The 19,995-nt window shown below is 48.6% G+C and overlaps 6 non-coding genes across 6 annotated transcripts; 3 read left to right on the plus strand and 3 right to left on the minus strand.

Annotated features, from left to right (window-relative positions):
- Positions 1-5,543: 5,543 nt before the first annotated feature.
- Positions 5,544-5,616, minus strand: trnav-aac (transfer RNA valine (anticodon AAC)). Its single transcript has one exon. It is a non-coding gene; the product is annotated as a tRNA-Val (tRNA).
- A 1,451-nt stretch (positions 5,617-7,067) lies between these two features.
- Positions 7,068-7,139, plus strand: trnaw-cca (transfer RNA tryptophan (anticodon CCA)). Its single transcript has one exon. It is a non-coding gene; the product is annotated as a tRNA-Trp (tRNA).
- A 7,703-nt stretch (positions 7,140-14,842) lies between these two features.
- On the plus strand, positions 14,843-14,916 carry trnat-agu (transfer RNA threonine (anticodon AGU)). Its single transcript has one exon. It is a non-coding gene; the product is annotated as a tRNA-Thr (tRNA).
- Positions 14,917-15,559: 643 nt separating this feature from the next.
- trnal-aag (transfer RNA leucine (anticodon AAG)) lies at positions 15,560-15,641 on the minus strand. The gene has a single exon. It is a non-coding gene; the product is annotated as a tRNA-Leu (tRNA).
- Positions 15,642-17,183: 1,542 nt separating this feature from the next.
- Positions 17,184-17,256, plus strand: trnav-cac (transfer RNA valine (anticodon CAC)). Its single transcript has one exon. It is a non-coding gene; the product is annotated as a tRNA-Val (tRNA).
- Positions 17,257-19,169: 1,913 nt separating this feature from the next.
- trnah-gug (transfer RNA histidin (anticodon GUG)) lies at positions 19,170-19,241 on the minus strand. Its single transcript has one exon. It is a non-coding gene; the product is annotated as a tRNA-His (tRNA).
- Between the last annotated feature and the right edge of the window lie 754 nt (positions 19,242-19,995).

Raw genomic sequence — 19,995 nt, forward strand, 5'->3', positions numbered from 1 at the left:
ATCTTTTCTGCACTCTTTCTAGTTTTATAACATCTTTCCTACAACAGGGTGACCAAAACTGTGCACAATCCTCCGATGGAGGCCTCACCAACGTCTTATATAACTGCAACATAACTTCCCAACTCCTGAACTCAGTGCCCTGACCGATGAAGGCCAGCGGGCCAAACGCCTTCTTCACCACCCTGTCTACCTGTGACGCCACTTTTAGTTAACTATGCACTTGAACTCCGAAGTCCCTCTGTTCCATAACACTCCCCAGGGCCCTACCATTCACTATACGTCCTACCTTGGTTTGACCTCCCAAAAACAACAGCTCATGTTTATCTGGATTGAAAACCATTTACCAATCCTCAGCCCACATACCCAGCTGATCAAGATCCGCCTGTAAGTTTTCATAACCTTCCGCACTATCTACAATCCACCAATTTTAGTATCATCTGCAAACTTACTGACCTTGCCTTGCAGATTCACAACCAAATCACTTATAGAAATTACAAAAACCAAGGTTCCAGCGCCAAGCCCTGTGGCACACCACTGACACAGGCCTCCAGTCCGAGAAACAACCCTCAACCACCACCCTCTGCTTCCCACCACTGAGCCAATTGTGAATCCAGTCCGCTATCTCCCCCTGGATCCCATGTGATCGAACCTTCCAGACCAGCACGTCATGAGGGACCTTGTCAAAGACCACCCCAAACCCTCCTGTAGACAGGTCAACGGGTCTGAGAGACCTATTCCGCCAGTCTCTGTCATGGCAGGGAAGGTGAACTGATGCCTGCGATCCCCAACTGGTGCCCTTTGCCAACGCAGTAACTACTGACAGTCACGTCTGACCGTCTCCGTTACACAGAGAGTGACAGGGCGAGGATAAGGACTGATGTTTCCCGTGATGGGCTGGCAGGGGAGGGGCTGCGAGCATCAACAACAAAGCCGTATCTTTAAACACGGGTTGAAATCATCGAGAGGGGGAGTGTATCCAAGAAGAGGAGGCAGTTGAATGAGTAGAGCGGGACAGAGTAGAGGAGGGAACCAAAGGGCTCCGTGAGGAGGTGGCCCATCTTAAGAAGGCCGTTCAACTTCAGGACAAAGTTACTGAGTTCCAGGGACAGAGGGCCGTGGATCTGGTACACATGAACCAGTCTCAGCTGCAGTGTGAAATTGGTTAAAGAAAAGAGGAAGTGAGAACAAGAAGACCAATAGACAATAGACAATAGGAGCAGAAGTAGACCATTTGGCCCTTCGAGTCTGCACCGCCATTTTGAGATCATGGCTGATCCTCAACAATCAATATCCTGTTCCTGCCTTGTCCCCATATCCCTTGATTCCCCTATCTATAAGAAACCTATCTAGCTCCTTCTTGAAAGTGCCCAGAGAATTGGCCTCCACTGCCCTCTGAGGCAGTGCATTCCACAAATTCACAACCCTCTGGGAGAAGAAGTTTTTCCTCACCTCTGTCCTAAATGGCCTAGCCCTTATTCTTAAATCATGCCCCCCTGGTCCTGGACTTCCCCAACATCTGGAACATATTTCCTGTCTCTATCTTGTCCAATCCCTTAATAATCCTGTATGTTTCAATCAGATCCCCTCTCAATCTTCTCAATTCCAGCGTGTACAATCCCAGTCTCTCCAACCTCTCAGCATAAGACAGTCCCGACATCCCCGGAATTAACCTCGTAAACCTACGCTGCATGCCCTCTATAGCCAGGATATCCTTCCTTAACCCTGGAGACCAAAACTGTACACAATACTCCAGGAGTGGTCTCACCAGGGCCCTGTACAAATGCAAAAGAATCTCTTTGCTTTTGTACTCAATTCCCCTTGTAATACAGGCCAACATTCCATTAGCCTTCATCACTGTCTGCTGCACTTGCTCATCACTTTCAGTGACTGATGAACAAGGACTCCTAGATCCCTTTGTATTCCCCCCTTACCTAACTCCACACCATTCAGATAATAATCCGCCTTCCTGTTCCTGCTCCCAAAGTGGAGAACCTCACACTTATCCACATTAAACTTCATCTGCCAAGTACCTGCCCACTTACCCAACCTATCCAAATCACCTTGAATTCTCCCAACTTCCTCTACACATGTCGCACTGCCACCCAACTTTGTATCATCAGCAAACTTGCTAATGTTATTCACAATGCCTTCATCTAAATCATCAACATAGATCGTAAACAGCTGTGGTCCCAGCACCGAGCCCTGTGGCACCCCACTAGTCACGGCCTGCCGTTCTGAGAAACATCCATTCACCCCTACCCTTTGTTTCCTATCCGCCAACCAGTTTTCTATCTATTCCTATCCGCCAACCAGTTTTCTACCCATATGAAAGCAAGGATGTACTGCTTAGGTTTGACAAAGCGGTGGTCAGATGGCATTTTGAATATTGTGACCAACTTTAAGCCCCCTATCTAGGGAAGGATGTGCTGGTCCTGGAAAGAGTCCAGAGGAAGTTCACAAGAATTATCGCAGGAATGCAAGGCTGAACAATGGAGGAGTATTTGATGTCTCTGGGCCTGTACTCGATGGAGTTCAGAAGGATGGGGGAGGGGGAGGATCTCATTGAAAGCTCCCGGATATTGAAAGGCCTGGATAGAGTACCCGTGGAGAGGGTGTTTTCATTAGTGGGGCAGTCCAAGATCTGAGGGCGCAGCCTCAGAATAAAGGGACATCCCTTCAAAACTGAGATGTGGCTGAATATTTTCAGCCGGAGGGTGGCGCATCCATGGATTTCGTTGCCACAGAAGGTGGTGGAGGCCAAGTCATTGACTGCATTTCGGCAGAAATGTATTGTTCTTTATTGGGAATGGGGTAAAGGGTTATGGGGAGAGGGCGGGAAAATGGGACTGAAAGATCAGCCATGGCTGAGCAGAATCGATGGGCGGCATGATCTAATTGTTCTTCAACATATCTTCAGGATGAAACATTCGCCTACGACGGCGATTACCTTTCTGTCCTGATGCGTTCCTCCAGCATTTTGTGCGTGTTGCTCCAGATTCCAGTATCTGCAGAATCTCTTGTCTCCTGCATATCTTCCTTTGCTAATTTCGCTGCCAGGGTCAGCCTCACCCTTACCCTTAATTTTTCCCGGCCAATGAAGCCTTTAATCCAGGTGGGATGCTAATTCCAGGCTGCAGATAAATGTTGAGGATGATGAGACCTCCGGTCTACGGACTGTACCATGCAGTTGATGTTGTCCCTCTTTCTGCTCTCCGTTAAAGCGCATCACCTCACAATTCTCATTCTACACACCCACCTTCCACTTCAGTGGTCGTTCTGCCCTCCTGCCCACGTCTCCTTCCCGTCTGCTGTGTAATCCCTCTCACTGCGTTATTGTTAAACTGAGTTTATTATTCAAGCCCGTCCTCCGGTGTTCCGTCCCTTGAAGACAACGCCCACCATCAACTAGCTTGTTCTATTCGCGGTCAGGTTTTGCATTGCACTATCTTCCCTTTGGACGCTGAACACCCCCAACCCATCTACATTCTCACCGGTTTATTTGTTTGCTTTGATCGTAGCCATTTCTGATGTTCACGGAAAGTCCTTCCCGACTTCCTGGACAGAAAACATCCGGATTCTTTATTCCCACTGCAAGAGACCCACTTTAGGTTCACCAGCCAGGGCTGGAGGCTGAACTGGAAGAAACTGCGGCCTGTGCAACAAGGAGATGATTCCATGTCCGTTCACCATAAAACGCAACCAAACACGTCCTGCCGTGAACAGAAGCAAGGCGCGGGTTTCATGCTGCAGAGAGAGAGAGAAAATATGCCCATGGCCTCTTGCATTCTATATTCTGCGCCGGAAACAAATGGAAGACAGCGAGAGAGCAGCCTGGCAGTCCGGGGGACGGGAAGGCAGAGAGAGAGGGGGGCGAAGTGAGAGAATGACCATGATAACGAGAGAGACAGTGGCAGGGTGAAGGAAAGCAGTGACTGAGCGAGGGACGAAACTTTCCGACCAGGAATAAGAGGCGATGAAGGAGAGAGGCCAGTGAGAGAAAAACGACAGCGACGTTTGGGGAACAAAACAAAATAAACAGGAGCCGATCATTCGGTCCCACGTGTCTGATCCGTCCTTCAACAAGACCATGGCCGACATTTCGCTTCAACACCATTCCCCGCCCACCACTTACCTCCCCGAAAATCGGGCATTCTATCGACTTCAGGTGTGAACTCAGTCGCTGACTGAGAGGGACACGGTTAGATAGAGAGCTGGTTAATGAGAGGGCCTGCGGGAGAACAACAGTGAGTTATAATGAGAGAGAAACGCACAGGGTCTGCGGACACAGAGTCCAGGTGTGAAGGAGTGAGGCGGAGACACGGCGAAAGACGCGCAGTTACAGCCAGAAAATGACGGGGATCTCGGGGTGAAATGTCAGCCGGAACTGAATGGTTCGGACCCGGCGCTTTTGACACCCCGCCTGGGAATATGAGCGGGATCAGCTCATTTCAAGCTGCAATAATATTGTTAATGTTTGCAGCAAGGATATTGAGCAGTTTCTGCAAAACTTCATGGGAACGACCGGAATCGCGCTCTTCTCACAGCCCGGAGACAAAGCTGGAATATTTTTTATGCGCAAGATCGAATTGGGGATCTTCCGTGTGGAAGCGGACCTGACCCCCTCTGCACTGCAGAAACCACGGCAACGGTCACTGGAACACGCCGACTGCGGCCTCACTCCCCTCCGCACTGACAGCGGCTTCTGCATGTCCATGAAATACAACGTCTGCTGCCCAAGCAGTGAACACTGGCCGATCATGCGGCCCTCTTTCAGCAGGGGAATGTTCACAGTGGTGGGCACATAAAACATAAAATACAAAGATCCCCGTCATTCTGTTCCCCACCTGTCTCTTCAGGATGACTCTCCACACCTGTCGGATAGTCCAGCAGTGTCTCCGAGGTCACCGTCCACAGATCACCCTGCCGACTGTCTCCCGCACTCTCCTCACTTCTCTTCATTGCGGCCCCGGCGTCAGTGGGAGGCTCATCGGGAACAAATGAAGGTGGAATTGTAGACCACGTGATTCCCAGTGGGTGAGAAACGGCCGCAGCACAAGAAGCGATTTACTCTTCAAAGTTCCGTCTGTGTGAAAGCACAGAGCGAGTCAGAGAGTGAGCAGGGAACAGAAATTTGTGCTGTCGCGGCCACCCTGAGGCCATTACATCAGGAAACCTCAACACCCCCGGAGAGACCCTTCCTCTGATAGTGTCGCTAAAACAAGTAAGACAGGAGAAGGACATGTAAAAACGAGAAAACTAATTCACCCTAACATCCGATCGGGAGTGGAACGGTTCCTGCTACAGGTTCCAATGCGAACGGTTGCGGATCAGGTCCGTACACCGGGAGCAATGGGGGCGGCAGGGGGGACGCAACGACTTTCTCATGTGGGATACAGTCATGTCTCACGATGCGTGCAGTCAAACGGCGGCAAGTGTTGACGTACTTCTCTGGGTTATGGTCAGAATAACAGCTGCATTTACTTGAATAAACGTCCGGTTGTGTCCCTTTCCTGTCACTTGATTTCAGGAAAAGGATTTCAGAATGTTTCTGCCTGGTTTCGAACCAGGGACCTTTCACGTGTTAGGCGAACGTGATAACCACTACACTACAGAAACGCTGCCCGCCGTTTTGCATGGAGCACAGCAACAGATACCAACAGCCCAATGTGTAGCGCACTCTGCCGGATGACTGTTCGCTTTTGCCACACGAGACTGACGGCTGAAATATCTGAAAGAAAATCCTTCCCCGTATCAATAAAAGATTGAATCCACTATGACCGTTCAGCTCACACCAAACTTCACGGAAATCACGCCGCAACCGAAAGTGCCTCCCGATGAATCAAGGCCAGAGGTTTGAACTGCACCACACATTTCACATTCCGTGTGTGGTGTCGAGAGTTCCTTTCTGTGTGACAGAGCCGGAGTTTTAAATCTAGAAGGCAAAGCAGAAACAGAAAGGCAGATAAGTTAAGAATAACGGCGTCTATTTAGGAGATTAACAGTAAGAAACGGAGAGGGAGACAGACCGACGAGGAGCAGAATAGTGAGAAGGAGACGTGGTGAGAGATTCAGACACAGCGAGAACACGATGGTGCTGATGGTGTTCCATGCCTGATTCGCGGTGTTAAACTGGTTCTGTCCTTCATCCGGCCGCCGGTGGGCATAGAAGTTTGATCGGGTGTTTGCAAATTGCAAGAGCATTCCATGTTTTTTGCAGCAGGACCTTCGGACAGCTGTTGTCGAGGTGAATGGAAAAGGACGGAAAACGCGTTCCCCTGAAAATAAAACTGGAGCAGGATCCAGAATAATGTTCCTGCCCAGGATCGAACTGAGGACCTGCAGCGTGTGACGTGAACGTGATAACCGCTGCACGACTGAACCCGATGAACAGGGGAACACCAGTTAACGTGGAACAGAGAAACCGACAGGACGTTGACCAGGAACTGACAGGATGTAAATGAAGGAAATGGGTCGGTTGTGGGAGGAAGCAGAATCTGGGACAAAGTTTCAACGTGTTTCCACGGGTTTCAGACAGTCAGTTTCTGGCGAACTTATTCAGCGCCGCACCACCGAATCCGGCGCTGGTGCTGACGGTGCCATGAGGAGACAATCAGAGCTGCGCGACACGCAAGGTATATTCTCAGTGCGAGATGGGAGTCAGCTTAAACACAGGAGGCCGGCGGCTGAAGTTCTGGAAGCCGAGGCACGGAATATAAACAGCTGCCACCCTGTAAACCAGAGCCCCGAGTATCAGTGTAAATAAAGCACTGAGCGGGTGGAGCGGAGGCGAGGGAGGGTTGGTTTAAATTCCACTCAAAGAATCTAAGGAAGAAAAAACTGAGACTGGCTGTCAGGAGACTGTGTGTCCGGCATATGGGTTTGAACTGTGTCAATGAAGAGAAAGCGGCTCCCAGGCACGGCTCAGGCAGGGATTGGCAGCGCTCCGCCGGCAGCGGCTGCGTGACAGAGCGGGGACCCTGAGCAATTATCAATGCTCCCTGGCTGCTGCATATCTCCCACTCCGGCGCATCATCGACATTTCTTCCAGGACATGAGGACTTCCGTCAGACCTCGTGGCGCAACGGCAGCGCGTCTGACTCCAGATCAGAAGGATGCGTGTTGGAATCACGTCGGGGTCACAACCGCGGTGTCGGTTTTGTCACAACAGTGTTTGCGGCGAGTTCGCTCCGTGGTTCTCTCCGGAATTCGGAGCACTTTCACCTTTGGTGGACACGCCATCGGCGGACAAGCTGGCAGATGCGCAGTTATTTCTCATCTTTGGCCAACTTCAGCAATGAAATGTTGATGTTTTGCGCTACGTGGAAAAAAAACATCTTCTAATTGAAAACACTGCAGATGCTGGGAATCTGAAATAAAAACAGGAAGTGCTGGAAACACTCAGCAGGTGAGGCAGCGTCGGTGGAAGGAAGGAGCTGAAGTTCCACCACATTCTGCATTCACTCCACCTTTCCCTGATTGTTTATCTCCCTTCGGAAAGCCGATGAAAGCCGCCGCCTGGCCCGCTGAACATTGGCAGCATTTTCAATGTTCACATTTTCACCAGAACGGTGCAGTGATTATCGATCGACAGGGAGCAAACGTTCGGCAAAGAAGATGGTTCTGGGGAAATTGAACGTTCCCAGTAACGGAATGAAAAGTGAAATGTGCCCGCTCCTTGGGCCAAATGAGGCAAAACACGAAAGTTTGTGCAGCGTTTCTCTTCTGTGTTTTCAGTAGATTTGGTGGGAGGTGTTGGGCAGGGAGCTTGTTCTCATCCATCAGGTTTTGGGCTTCGTTCATAAACACGCAGGTTTAATTGGCTTTAAGGAAGTGAGCGTCCGTCACCGTGCAGGGAGTGTAGATGGGATGTTGACGCCGAAGTCTATGGTGAATCGTCAGAAGGACGCGAAATCTCAGATAATATCTGAGGAAGTAAAGGGTTAAGGAATTGTGACCGTATATATAACTAACGAAAAAAATACCACGGAAGCGCCTGACTCAAGACCACGTGGTAATTACTGTGTCCCGGAACTTGATTGTAAACCAATTATACTAAACAATGAGTGTGATGTTTGTCTTTGTATCGAAGGCGCCTGATCGAAACTTGTGGAGCCGCATTGATGAAGTGTGCGTGACAAGGACTGTATGAATTAATGTCTGCTCCTTTGAATTGTGGAGACCTCCGATAAAGACTCTGTATGAGTGTTAGAGGATGATTCTCCGTTGGTAGTATACTGCTAATAAACCTGATTTAACAGAATTAATCCTTGGCACTGTGATTTTGCAGCAGGCAGGAATGGGAACTTAATTTGGGATAACAATTTGGCGAGCCAGCCAGGAGTACAAGCCGAGGTCTCGGAATCGGCGTGAGCGATCGATGGGGATAACGACTACCTGAGACGGAAGAGCTCACAAGGTAAGATTCACCTTGATCCCTCTCAGGGAGTTGGACACCTGATCGATCCCTTCGCTTATCGAATAATCTCTGACGGATTCCTTGTGAACCTGTCTGAGTGCCACAGCAATAGGAGGTTTGAGTCCTCGGAGTAATAACCAGTAAGGGGCTTGAGTACCCAGTTTTGGGTTTTAAGGTTTTGAATTTTAAGGTTTTGAGTTTTAAGTTTTGAGATCGGTTCTCCGGTATTACCACCCTGCCTTAGACCAGTTCTTAAGAGGGGAAATCCCCACGGGAAGGTCAGGAACCTGAAGTGGGTGAAGGAAAGAGACCGATTTTATAGATAATCGTAGCGATTTGTACCTTTCGGTTGAAAAATGGGGCAAACTCTCGATAAGTCTGGGTCCAATACCCCACTATCTAAATTATGTAAAAACGACCAGAAACATGAGAATAACTTCCGTAAATTATCAGCATGCCTCAGTAAGAAATTGGGAAATGAAATATGGCCAGTAGGGGGAACCTGGGATTTAGATAAGTGCCAAAAGGCAGAAAAGGCGATTTGGGAAAGCAATACAGGAGAAAAGTGGAAAATATTAATGTCTACTTGGAGAAAAACGGCCGAAGACCTGACAAATAAATCCAAACAGAGCAGTTGCGAACTCAATGCGCGTAGAAGGGGGACTAGTGTATGTGATGAAAAGGAAATCCCAAGATTGGGAAGTTCTGAAGTCTCAGTGTGGAGACCACGATGCTGAGAGAAGTAGAAGGGAGAGGGAAGGGGTAAATCAGGTAAAAGAAGGAAAAAAAAGGAAAAAAATACAGAAAATAAGGATAAAGTGGAGGTACCTTCCGACATGTCTGGCGTGCCCCTGTTGTTCCAAAGTAATGATAGGGACGAAAATGAGGAGGATTAGAATTTTTGACCCACAACCCCTATCTACACCCCAATTTCAATGCCACCCCCATATAATGTAACTAGTCCGCAAACCATCCCGGTCTCAGCACCAACGACTGCTGGCCAAGTCCCGTCCCAAGGACAATCTCATGACCCTATTGCATCCCAAACTAGAAATTAGCTTGGAACAAAATGTTCTGAGGCCACAGACAAGCGACGGAACTTTTCGGTAGGGAACAGACTTTTAGTGGATCCTCAGTCGAACACTGATTATGACTCCGATTCTACCACTGATAATGACGACCCTAAAGATCCCAACCCATCTCCTATGTTGAATAAGGTAAAGGGAGCCAAAGCTAAGAGACAGTTCCCCAATAGGAGTGTTCCCAATCCCGATCCAGCCCAAGTGAGCACTAATCCTACGATCCAAATCTACACCCCTTGGAAGCCTCAGGAGATGTGCCTAATCATAAGTCAGGCGCCCAACCGTAAAACCAGCCCGGAGGATTTTATAGATTATGTGATTGGGACAATTCAGATGTACCAGGCCACACCCCAAGACATTTTTGGACTTTGTTGTATGGCCCTTACAACTAATGAGGCGGAAAGATGGAAAGAACACCTGGGAAACCATGCGGATTGGGCAACCTTTCAAGCAGCCGCTCGGCCTCAGGACCAGGTTGGCACCATTAGAACTGCCCTTCGCAAAACTCTTCAACAGTCTATTGACATAACTAAAGTTTTAGAATGCCGACCGAAACAGGGCGAGGACGGCCCAGAATTTTGGGACCGTTGCTGTTCACTTTATGGTACCTATGCGGGGGTCTATGCCTATAACCTTGTGGCGTCAGATATCCGCACTAATAACACGAATTGGCCTGACCATACGCGACAGGCCATGAGGAGGGCCCTAGACCTCTTCTGGAGTAACGGGCGTGTTTCGAAAGCCACAAGGGTTCCTGGCCCTGTACTTTCACAGCCGTAGGAATTTGGAGCAGTATCTGGAAGGGGCCTTTCCACCGAGGTCTCAATCAAGGGCGCTCCCAATCTCTTATCAGTATCGAATCTCCAATTTTCAGATCAGGCAACTCCGCATCCTGTCCTTCCCGTGGTTTAAAGACACTCTTCACCGGTGAATGAAGAAACTTTATAGAGGACGTTAGCTGTCCGAAATAGCTTCGTCGTTCATTCCCCGAATGGTCCCCTGTGTCTAAAATTGTCAGCGCTGCGAGCAGGGTTCGAACCTGCGTGGGGCATCCTCATTAGGATTTTAAGTCCAACGCCTTAACTACTCGGCCATCGCAAATCTGCCTGCGTTTAACCTCCCACCGCAACACTGTGTCGGAGCTACAGATGTTGGGCCTGAAGTGTGGGTTCAAATCTTCAGTTTACAGCAAGACAGAACGGCGAAGAGGGTTAGTCATCGGTGCGATACCAACAGAATTCTTGTGCCGTTTGGAGATGTGTTTTCTGCACCGTTGTCTCACAAGGTGAGGATGGAGAGAAGTCATTGTCTTCTGTGCCGAGAATGAACGAATTTTCCGCCGCACGGATGAAAGTGGAGGTCCCGGCGCCGTGAGAGGCAGACTTTCCTTCACAGTGAACCAGACGCGTGTGTCCCTTCAACTTCTGAATGCAGTGTGATGAGCAGCGGAAGTTATGGTCTCCTCGGTGTTTCAACCGTCCCGGTCGATGTTCAACAGTCTGGTCAAGTCTATTCGTTTTTCCTCTATTTGCGTGATTGTGAACAATTCGTTTTCGGTCATTACTGAAATGTCTTAATGTCTGCAGAATGGGTAACGACGTGGTGTCACGAGGAACGACACCCTGCATGAACTCTTTGGACCACTCGTCAGTCGATCAGTGGAGATCGACAACTGCGTGATTTTGCAGTTGTTCCCCAGACGGGCCGATTGCAGACGGTTAATTTACTCGACATTCATGGAGTTGTCTGGTTATTGCTGATTTGAGTGATGCGCCGCTCTCTTCACACATCGTGTGTATCGGCCTCTCCACAGAGATCGCCTGCACTCTTTGCAATCGATAATTCTTTGCAAACAGTTATACATAATGTATCCTACGTAAAATAAAACAGAATAGTTTGCCTTGAGAAACGGCCGACCGGTGTCTGATATTACGAAACTCAGTTCACACACCAGACTGCTGCAAACGTGGGCCTCTGTTCAGTTAACTGCACTGATTGAAAATATTCAGCAGCAATGAAAGTTGCAAATGAAAGCTGTGCTGGAATTTCACTTCCACCGGAATTTCACTTCCACCTGAATATCATGGGACTCTGTAGTTTATTGAGTTAAGAACACTTCATGTCGGTCTCTGTCGGGCCCGTATTCCTTGGAGTTTAGCAGAAAGAGCGATGACAGTATTCAGACAAAAATGACTTTCAGGGAGCCTCACAGGGCAGGTGTTGGGATGATTTAACCAAAGGGAGAGTCATAAACAAGGGAACGGAACTCTAAGATGTAGGGCATGTCACTTAATACTGAGGTACCCAAAACTTTATTCACGCACCGGGTGGTGAAGCTCTCGAATTTTCTGCCGTGCGGCGGGTGGTCGAAGCTGGATAATTAGAATTATATAAAGTGGGTTGGATAAATATTTGTTGGAACAAAAACAGAGGGATTTGCATATATGGTCCTAAAGAAGAGTTGCAACCAGGACCAACCGGCTCAGTTCCGTCTCACATTCCGCTCAGTGACCTCCATCGTCCTTTCGCTGAACCTGAAATTCTTCCGTCTCGTCGCCGTCTAACTTTTCCGCTCCTGCACTGTCTGTATTTATCTGGTTTTCAGTCTCTCTCTACCGCGCAGCTGACACAAACTTTCTCATTTCCCAACTGTCCAACCACCATCCTGCGCCCCCCCCCCCCACCACCCCGGGCTGTGACTGTATTCACCACTGCCCTCAGTTGATTGCTGTGTATTTGGGAAACAACGGACATGGAGATGCGACGGGAGAGTGAGAGAAGGATGAAGCATAATCTCGCTGGCAGTCGAGAGCACCAGAAGAAGATCGCGAAGGGAGATAAGACGAAAAAATTCAACAACTTGTGGAAGACATCGGATCTGTGGAAGGACAGATTGTTCAATGGCAGAAGCGAGGATGGACCGCGACAAAACTGGCGGCCAGTGGGGAAAAAACAAGGAGGGAGAATCAAGACTTAAAATACTTAACTCTCAGGAGTGAGATTGGAACCCACGCCTCCAGTGGACACTGCGACCTGAACGCAGTGCCTTAGACCGCTCGGCCATCCTGACGACTACAGGTGACGACATGATTAATTTCACTGCTGCTAGCCAATGAAACGATTAAGGATTGTTCATGTTTCCGAGGGGTGGGTTCGGAGAAAAGAGAATCTTCATTTTCAGCCCGGTGCTACATTTTAGAAGCAAGTGATTTATTTCATGATCGACGGACAGGCAGAGAATGGAAGGAAATGGACCACCTGAAACCAGGTACAATTAGTTTAATTTGGCATCGTGGTCTGAGAAGGTGTAATGGGGTGAAGGTCTTGTCCATGGTTCTGTCTTGTTCTACCGCATTGTACAGAACCTGTCCCCACATCTGCTGTCATCATTAGATAGATTATCGCTGTTGACATTAACTCACCTAACTGATCCTTCTCACAGGTCCACAGCGGGACTGGGCAAGCAACAGGTCACTAACACTTTATCCTCACAACACGGGCTGAACCCCGCCGTCTCCATCTCCATCCGTCCGTCGCCGTCTGCCACCGTTTCTCTTCAAATGTAGCCTTGCTTCTGCAATCAGAGTAACAGGACCAGGTCTCACCGAACGTGTCGATCAGGCACCTCCCCCGCCTAAGTTTCTGAAGGAAGGAAGATGTGTGTTTAAGGTCCTGCCCCGATGGTTATGCAGGTTCACTGTGGTGCCTGCTCCACTGCGATCTGACCTGCTGAATGTGCAGCACACTCCGCCTTCCCAGCAGCAGCTGCTCCCGACAGTTTGGGGAGCTCCAACCCGATGTTTATGAGACCGTTTGCAGAAATACATCGGAGACAAGATAGATGACGTTACGTAAAACGAAAAGGCGACATTTCGTTATGTTGCCAACAAAGGCGGAGTGACCGAGGTAAACGTGGCGCGGGACACTGCTCGGAACAGATGCGCTAAAAACGCGTGGGTTTGAATCAGATGAGACAGTTGTGGTGGAGAGAGTCAGCGACAGAATAGAAGCAAAACCACATTGGTAAAACGACCGCGACTAGGACTCGAACCTGCAATCTTCTGATGACCTCACATCAAACACCGAAGTCAGACGCCTTATCCATTAGGCCACACGGTCCCATACCTGTTAAAACCGCCAATAGAAAGAGCTAAGAAACTTGATGGGGCCGATGAATCTGCGGGAGAGTGAGAATGAGGGACGCATTTCTCAATCACAGAGAGAATTAACCGCTGTCAGGAGTTTCCACACGTGGAATGATTCCGCGATGGAGCCGAATGTACTTACACACTGAACAGTGTTTTAATCCCGGTTGGGAAGTTAGTAAAGTTCACTTTTTCTGCCCCGCCCCTTCCCGCTGACAGATACAACGCGGTCAAGCTGGCTCAGTGAGATGTATGGAGTGAGCTGTTTCAGGGTCGAAATTCATTGTGAGTGGGGCGGAACCACTTGAGGCAGACATCACGTTCCCTTCTCCGTGTGTCATCTGTAGCACCACACGATTTCTCTCATGAACATCACCAGTGCAATGTATCATTCCGACGGAGCTGACCAAGGACCGAGTGATACAGAAGTATATTTAAAGCTGAACAGCACCAAAAACAGTCAAAATTAGGAATCTTTTATTACAGAAATAAGTGAAGTAAAAACGATCAAAATTTGAAGCAGATTAAGTATAATTATGCAACTTTGTTACAAATCCTAAGAACTTTGAGAAATGTAAATTGTATCATTATTATGGATCTGCACATTTCCGTCTCTCGCTTCTCACACAGAAGGGATGCAAGGGACGGAATTATATCTAGACCTGGTTGAGAACCAGAAGTCAGGCTGCAGAGGGTTTGCCTGCATCAGTCCCAGGTAAATGTTATTCCCGAAGTTAAACACATTCAAACCATCAGCCACCTCCCTCGCTGGAAGCGATTTCATGCCGGTTGCATCCTGTTCGCATCTGTTCCCACCTCGTTAAATAGAGAAAAACAATTGGTTTCCATGTCCGTACCACCTGAGGAAGTTGTAAAACATTCGGCTATTGATTAGTTTGTCTATTTTAGTTCACCTGTGAGGAATTCTAAATCTGTGGTGAGATCAAACGTAAAGAGCAAAGGTGGCGGGATAAGGGTTAGAGTTGGTGTAAATGGAGGCGAGGAAGTATTCAGTAAATCAGGCGGAGTTTGCACTGCGGAGAATCCGTTCCTAGATACGGTGATACAATGTTTGGAAGTAGATGGCGCAGTGAATCTGAAGAAACGAGTAGAATCTGAAGCAATTTCCTCGCCAGCAGACGAACAAGATAATTCAATGCAAGTTACATCTCATTATCGCAACAGTGAGACGGCGCGAGGGCTCCGTGGCTTAACTGGTCAAAGCGCCTGTCTAGTAAACATGAGATCCTGGGTTCAACTCCCAGCGGAGCCTTTCATTAATGCGTTGAATTGCCGTGTGACGAAGGCGGGTTCCATGCAATCACCGCCATTCACGCACCTGAAGACATAAAACAAAAAGCAACAGAAGAAGTAAAAAGCCTCGAAAACGATACAGGTCTGTTGCTGTCTGCGAAGCAAGAAACAGGGTGAGCGGTTCAACCAGATGACGTTTCCGAATACTTTGTTTTCCGTTTCCTTCCGTTTTTGCGGCGTGACAATCGTTTGCAAAAGCGGCCGTGTCCTGCTTTGTGAATTTGCCCTGGTCCTGTTGACAAACGATCCCACCCTGCAATGCACAGGTCTTTTCGACTCGAACTCCGGCCAGTTTGCTGTGTGTTTCGAGACACGGTAGAAGCAGCGCTACAGATATGAGCTGGAATGCAGCTTGATATTGAATACTTTTACACCTATTTATTTCGTATAAATATTGTCCAGGATCACTACCTGTCTACAATCTCCAACACCAACTCAGGACTGTTCTGCAGCCGTGCAGTGATATCATTGACCCTGGCACCAATGCAGGATCATTGTCACCGTGATTTGTGATTTATTTTAGATTTTGTTCTGCAAAACATTTCCCAATGCATTCTTAAAACTGCTGCAGGTAATATTGGGTGCAGTTGGTTTGCACCCAATGGCAGTGGTGGGATTCGAACCCACGCCTCCGTGGAGCCTGGATCCTTAATCTAGCCCCTTAGACCGCTCGGCCACACTACCAGACAACGAACCTGTTTGTCGTTCATTACATAACAACGCTCATTGGTTGAACATGTTAATCTTGAAAGTTCTATGCCCTCCGTGTTTGATTTGAAACTATTTGTCCCAGATACAGTGTGTGAGGCTTGATGCGGCTTCCCGTTTTCTAATCCGTCCAATATCACTTCAAAGTTGACCTGAGAGAGAAGTGGTGAACGGTTGTCACGTTAGACATCAGGGTGCCAAACCACGAGGTTTTCCAGATGTCATTGCAGGGATGCTAATTTTCATGAGTAATCTCAGTGTTGACATGGGTCAAAAGAGCGCAGCTCAGACATTTCCAGCGGATGCAAAGAGTGACCTCACCACCCTATCTACCTGTGTTTTTTGGTTCAGCGACACTTGGGCATGGACATCAAGAGGTTCATAAAGTGTGCTATCAGATGTACTTCATCTAAATGAAGCAATCCCAGTTTCCGCAGTTTAAAATTGCAAATGAAATCACTTGCATTTGCAGCGATACCAGGAAATCTCTTCTGGACCCTCTTTGGGATATTGACAACCGTTGTAATGTCTTCTGACAGATATGTACAGAAACGTTTGATATTGTCTGAAGTTTTCATGAAATCTCTATGATTTGATGACGTTTAGCCGCCGTTGCCTTTACTGCAATCAGCAAAAGATGCGACACACCAGAAACTGTTACGTCTGCACGGTTCTACCCATTGCCCTCTGAGTCTGGGATTTTAATTCAAAGAAGTAAGAAAGGTTGCCATTTCGAAACGGAGTTTCTGCGGGGATGGGGAACCGCATTAAACTGGGCACTTGCTAATTGTGAGGGGACAGGATCCGGGTAAAAAGTGATGTTGTTTACTGAATTATAGTAGACAAATTTGTCGATTTTTCTTCAGAACATGTTTGAACTACAATGAACAGAATGCAAAGGGCTTGTCAAAGCTGCAACATTACGGAATGTAAGAAGTTGAGTAAACTGAAGACAACCAAACATATAAAACATTTACCTGCACACAAACATCCGTGCACATCGGAAAGACCGAAGAGCACCCAGACGCTCAGTCATTTAACTCTGCATTCCAGCCAGCCGCGTTATCGTATCAGCCCCCTTTTTGTCAAGTATTTATCTCCCCCGTCTTTAAAATAATCAAAGACTCAGTACCCGCAGCAATTTTCCCGATGGTTCCACTGACTCGGACGCTCTGAGAGAAAATAATCACCTCCTTTCCGTGTTTAAGTGAACGATTCGATTATTTCAAACCATGACCTGGATTTCTGGATTATCCAACATCAGGTGATGTCATCATCGACTCGAATTCTGACAAATTTGTCGTTGTAGCGAATTCGGACAAAATACCGACTCTGGTGGGACACGAACCCACAATCTTTCAGTTGCATGGTCACACATTATTAGAAGTCCAACACGCTGTCCATTGCGCTACACGGCCCACAGTCGCTCCCCTTGGTGCATATAGTTGAAGCTACTGACGAGAACATCGCATTTCGGCAAACGCAGACATACGTCCGCTTCCTTTCGTTCTTTCAGTGGTTTCTGCAGTGTAGCGGTTATCACGTTCGCCTCACACGCGAAAGGTCCCCAGTTCGATCCTGGGCAGGAACAATGATTTTCGATCCTGCTCCAGGTTGTGAGGCGAGTGCGTCTTCTTGCCGTTCCCATTCGCCTTGGAAACAGCGGCCAGAATGTTTTGCTCTGATGTCAGGAACCCTTGATTCAGCTGAATTCCGCACAACTGGTCTGAACCCAAATTACCTCCCATCCTGTTTTGCTCTCTCTCTCTCGCTCTTTCGCTCCCTCGCTGTGTTTCACATGAACTCCTTCACTTCTCGTCTGTTTGTCTCCCGCTCGGTTTTATTCTGTCACTTTCTGAATGAGAAGGTTATTTTGGACTGAAGGAAGGAGAAATATCTCGATTCGGGTGAATTCTCCCATGCGACACCTGTGAAGACTCGGCCAATGACTGCATTTAACACAGAGACAGTTCAAATTCTGCAAATCGAACGATGTAGCGAACAAGGGAAAAGGAAGAAAACCGTCTTGAAATCGACCAAACAGGGTCTTGTCGAATGGAGGAGCGAGCTCGACGGGCCGAACGGCCTGATCGTGCGCCAATTGATTCTGCTTGTTGTCACCTTCCAGTCTTTCTCTCACAAGTCAACTTCCCCATCTCTCCCTCTGCTCTCCTCTCTCCTCTCACTCTCACTCTCTGTCACTCTCACTCTCACTTTCCTGCTCCGCTTCCGTATTCCGTCCATCGTTGCTTTCCTCCCAACCCCCTTCTTTCCGTCCTTCTCCCGTTGTTAATCTCTCTGCCCCATTGATTCCTTCCTGTCTCTCAGGTATCAACAACTCTGTCTTTCTATTTCTCACACCCAGCAAATAAACATCAATATTGTCCCATGAAAGATACGGACACATTCAAAACCGAGTCAGCGACTAAATCTACGGTTCCGTATGAAGTGGAGGGGAAGGGCGAGTGGTGGGTGTGCCAGCTGATGTTGCCGGGAACTGGGGAACCGATCGGTGATCACCTACGTTTACTGGTCAGTGAACAACGCAGGCAGTTCTGAGGACAGACTGACCAGCACTGGGTCCAGCGCTCACAGGAGATGTGTGGAGGTTGGGGGTGTATGAAGAACCAGGACCGAGCGACAGACCAGGACTCAAACACATGCCGGGACCTCATGAACTCGGCGATCCGGACAATAACTGGACGTTTACTGGTTACCGGGAGTTGGTGAGTTGGCTGAGTGTGGATGTCTGCACTCAGTAACAGAGAGAGAAAGGAAGGAGACAGACGGATAAATAAATAAATATTCTGCTATTTCCTTTCCCCCGAACTGCGAGTGACAATGGAATCCGTCTTCTGTTCCAGCCCCGTTCTTTGATCTTACACATTCTCATTGACATCCGCTTTGAGGATATTTGCGCCCTAGTCCAATCCAAGTCGTTTCACAGTCCGGAGGACTGAGCGCTTTACAACAGCAGCGGTGATGAACACAATCAGTTATAAATGGGAAGAGAATGAGAACATTTTCCCAGTAGGCATTATTTACGCTGAAATAGCTTTAACAGAGCGAGTCTGTGAAGAGACAGGTCCTGAGACAGTGTGTGAGCGGCACCAACATCGACGGGTTCAATAAATAGAGCCGGAGGCAGGCGGACCCCCGGCACGGCTGCTGCGGGGAACGGCAGCTCTCCGCCGGCAATGGCTGGATCAGAGAGCGGAGATCCTGTGCTGTTGCTGAGGCAGTCCGGCTGGCTCTGCCTCGTGAACTCTGCAGGCCATGGCGGCGAATCGTGTTGTTTTATTGATCATAAATACCCCGAGAGTCCGTTTACATTCTCGTATCTGCTGATCTGTCAGGAAGATTGATCTCGAAATGCGCTTGACTGACTTCCTGTGTCCAGCGGAAAGCTGGTGGTGACAGAAGAACCACAACACCGTGGGAGAAGCGGCTGCCGGAAATTCAGCAAAAGGAGAATGTTGAATGCCGAATGTATCAACGACGATCTGCCGTGACTCGGATTCGAACCGAGGTTGCTGCGGCCACAACGCAGAGTACTAACCACTATACGATCACGGCCTCACACTTCACTGTGTGCGCTTCCTGCACTGTCAAACCCTCTGGTACCGGTGTGACTCACCCACTGACAGGTCCGCCGAACAACATCGCGCTGCCCGTCCGCTCTTCCACAGTGACAAACACAGAACACACTGGAAATACCCGGCTCATCCGCCGGATCTGCGGTAAGATAAACAAGGTCTGTATTTCGCGCCCGAGATCCGTCGACCGAACAGAAAAGGCGGCCAAGGAAGTTTGTGCAGTGAGTGTGTGGGAGTGGGATATCTCTGACAGGGTAAACACCGGGTGACCATGCGGACAAAACAAACTGCTGGAGGAACTCAGCGGGTCAGGCAGCATCTGTGGAGGCCAAAGGAGAGATAACGTATCGGGTGGAGACCCGACATATGAAATTTGACATCAGAGATCGTATGTAAACAAGGTTGTCCTGTCAATGAGTGAATGCGAACAGTGAGAGGCTGAGAACATTGACAGAAGAACCCAGACAAAAGGAAGCAAGAGTTCGGAAATTCAGAGCAGCAAGGCAGGTCCAGTCGGTGAGGCTGGGCATGTGCTCCAGTCCCAGAGCGAAAATAAACAAGCGGATGTCACAGATGGATGACTGATACAGACGAAGAAATCAAGCTGACTATTCCTGTTCGAGTGAAGGTGAAGGCCGGCAGAATTGGGGAACGCTATTTGATGAGGCGGATTGAGAATGCTCAGGAAACTGAATGAGGTATATCTCAGCTATAGGGAGCTGGATGAATGCGAA

Source organism: Pristis pectinata, unplaced genomic scaffold, assembly GCF_009764475.1.
Source record: "Pristis pectinata isolate sPriPec2 unplaced genomic scaffold, sPriPec2.1.pri scaffold_146_arrow_ctg1, whole genome shotgun sequence".
In the NCBI taxonomy this organism is placed as follows: domain Eukaryota; kingdom Metazoa; phylum Chordata; class Chondrichthyes; order Rhinopristiformes; family Pristidae; genus Pristis; species Pristis pectinata.